Source organism: Myotis daubentonii, chromosome 3, assembly GCF_963259705.1.
Source record: "Myotis daubentonii chromosome 3, mMyoDau2.1, whole genome shotgun sequence".
Classification (NCBI taxonomy): domain Eukaryota; kingdom Metazoa; phylum Chordata; class Mammalia; order Chiroptera; family Vespertilionidae; genus Myotis; species Myotis daubentonii.
This window is the reverse complement of record NC_081842.1, coordinates 76,221,848-76,225,011: the sequence shown is the minus strand read 5'-3', so window position 1 is coordinate 76,225,011 and position 3,164 is coordinate 76,221,848. Positions and strand designations below refer to the sequence as shown.

Here is a 3,164-nt window from a genome sequence, read left to right as displayed (position 1 = left end):
ATCAAAATGTGAAAACTAATACTGGTGTTCGGGTTATGTTTTGTTGTATTAAAATTCCATCATTTTATAATTTGCTTTACTAAATTTCTATTTTACCAAAAATATGTACATAATAAAAGTGACATGGCAGAATCCTGTTATCGGAAAAGAGTTAATTGAAGTTTGTGAACAACACATATCTAAGCACAGCAAATACACAAAGAGTAACATAATGAGGTTTCTCCTCCAGAGATTTGAGTCCCTTAAGTAGGGGTGGGGAACCTTTTTTTTTTTTTTTTTTTTTGCCTTTGATCATATTTTTATTCAAAATTAGCTGGCCAAAGTGATTTGACTATTATGGAATAAACAAATTTAAGTTTATGCCCCAGGCTTCTTTCTTCTGTGGTGGGTTTCTTTTCTACGGCTTTCTTTTCAGCTGCTGGTTTCTTGGTACCTGCAGCCTTTTTCCCCACCAAATGCTTCTTCTGCTTCTTAAGGCCCACAGCCTTCTTGCCTGGAACCCCCTTCTCATCTGATTTGGCTTCTAGCGCTGCTGCTGCTGCTTTACCCACCAGGAGCTTGTGGTTCTTGGCCTGGCAAAGAATGGTGTTCCAGCCCATGGTCTTTGCAGAGGGTTTTAGCTTCCACATGATCCTCAGGGTTTTCAGTAGATTCTTCTTCAGGACTCTGTAATGCATCTTCTTGCGTGGTGCTCAGAGGGCTCTTTGGATCTCTGGACTTTTCAAGATTCTGCTAAGGTTTGTGTTGAGCATCTTGGGCATGGGAAGGTTGGAGTTACTCCTGAGGGAGGCAGCTCTACGCCAAGTGCCATACAGCTCATCTAACTTGCGGAAAGCACTTTCAGCCCAAATGCAGAAACATCCCACCTGCCCTCCAGGAGCAAGTTTTAAAATGTTCAGTTTGCTCACATTAAGGCCAGTGGTTCTCAACTTTCTGGCCCTTTAAGTACAGTTTCTCATGTTGTGACCCAACCATAAAATTATTTTCCTTGCTACTTCATAACTGTAATGTTGCTACTGTTATGAATCGTAATGTAAATATCTGATATGCAGGATGGTCTTAGGCGACCCCTGTGAAAGGGTCATTCGACTACCAAAGGGGTCGCGATTAACCGCTGCATTAAGCAGAGTAATTCTGGGGATGTTTCTGAAGACTTTGATGGTACCGTTGTCCTCATTATAGATGATGTGAGGTCCCCTTAGCTGGATAGGACCATGGTTTGTCATTTTGCCCTCGCCAGCCCTCATTTGCTGAAAGACATAGACCATAGGCCTTCTTCTATCCAGACCTTGAGTTTCTTTTTTTAAAAAAATATATTTTATTGATTTTTTATAGAGAGGAAGGGAGAGGGATAGAGAGTTAGAAATATCAATGAGAGAGAAACATCGATCAGCTGCCTCCTGCACACTCCCCACTGGGGATGTGCCCACAACCAAGGTACATGCCCTTGACTGGAATCGAACCCGGGACCCTTGAGTCCTCAGGCCAACTCTCTCTCCACTGAGCCAAACCTGTTAGGGCCAGTCCTTGAGTTTCTTAAGAAGCAAAACAGCCTCCTTGGGTTTCTTGGAGGCTTCAACTTTATCTTCAGCCACCAAAGGAAGTTCAGGAACTTCCTCAATACAGTGACCTTTATTTATTTATTTTAAAAAAATATTGTTATTGATTTTAGAGAGGAAGGGAGAGGAAGGGAGATAGAAACATCAATGATGAGAGGGATCATTGATAGGCTGCCTCCTGCACACACCACACTGGGGATTAAGTCTGCAACCCAGGCATGTGCCCTCGGCTGGAATCAAACCTGGGACCCCTCTGTCCGCAGGCCGATGCTCTATCCACTTAGCCAAACCGGCTAGGGCAATACCGTGGCCTTTAGACATGACCAGTGCTGGGAAGGCTGAGGCAGCCAGGGAAGAGCAGATGGCATATCATTTCTGTGTTGCATTCACTCTGTAGTGCCAATGGCGCCAGGTTTTTGTTGGTGCGAACATGCAGCCCCCACGACACATGTTTCCAAAAACACCCTGGCCAGAACGATGAGTTCCACCACCTCGGACTCTGGGAATTCGAGCCACAGGTCTGCCAGTACCCCAGGACTCAGCACTGGTTTGGTGACCTGCCAACTCACTGACAGCATAGGGCTGTCTATGGTTTTTGCATAAGTTGGTGTGAACAAAGCTCACAATATCTGGTCGAATGGGAGCCTTGAACACAAAGTGACTTTTTTACCAGATGTTTCTCCGTTTTCGGAGTACACAGATATCAGTGGCGGAGCACATGCCATGGCGGGGAGAGGAGAAGGTCACACTTCTCTCTACCCAGGGGCTCCCACAGGAAAAAAAAAAAAAAGTGGGGAACCTTTTTCTGCCAAGGGACATTTGAATATTTATAACATTGTTGGCTTAATATAAATCTATGTTTCTATGAAAAATAAACACCTCATAGATTTATTGAATTTTGAGTCCCACCTGTGGTTGCCTTGACAGGGCTAGGCCAAATGATTTCTCAGGCTTTACACGTCCCGCTTGTGGGACATTCCCCACCTCTGTTTCAAGGGGATGAACAACTGGAAAAACAAAACAAAACAAAACAAAACAAAACAAAACAGGAGAACAGCATCTGTAAACTTTATTGTTTTATAGAGCTAATAAATACCCTGAAATGTTAGCAAAGAAAGGATGCCTGTAGCTGAAGTAGTCAGATGAGGCCTCATAGAGGAGAAATAGTTTGGTTTTATGTAGAAGCACTAGTACAATTAGAAAAGGAGAGAGGATGGGCCATTGTTATGTGTCTGAGAAGAGCATGAGCAGAGCCACAAAGATAGAGCATGTAGAAGGAGGAGGGCAGAAGGAAGGAGGCAAATAGAAATACTGGACTGTTTGAAAAAGAATCTCTGTATTGTGGGTAGAATAATGCTCCCACGAGATGTTCATGTCCTAATTTTCATAATTTTTGAATATGTCAGGTTACATGGCAAAAAAAATAAAAAAATAAATGTTGCAGTTGGATTTAAGGACGCTAATCAATTAACCTTAAAATAGGGAAATTATTCTGGATTATTGAAGAGAGCCCAATGTTACGTAAAGCCAACGAGGAAAACAGAAGAGCCAGAGAATCTGAGAGGAAGATATAACCATAAAAGCAAGAACAGAGTGATGAGATGT

At 42.9% G+C, this 3,164-nt stretch overlaps 1 pseudogene; it reads right to left on the bottom strand.

Moving 5' to 3' along the window:
- Positions 1 to 276: 276 nt before the first annotated feature.
- On the bottom strand, positions 277 to 2,293 carry LOC132229297 (large ribosomal subunit protein uL4-like; annotated as a pseudogene).
- Positions 2,294 to 3,164: the final 871 nt, after the last annotated feature.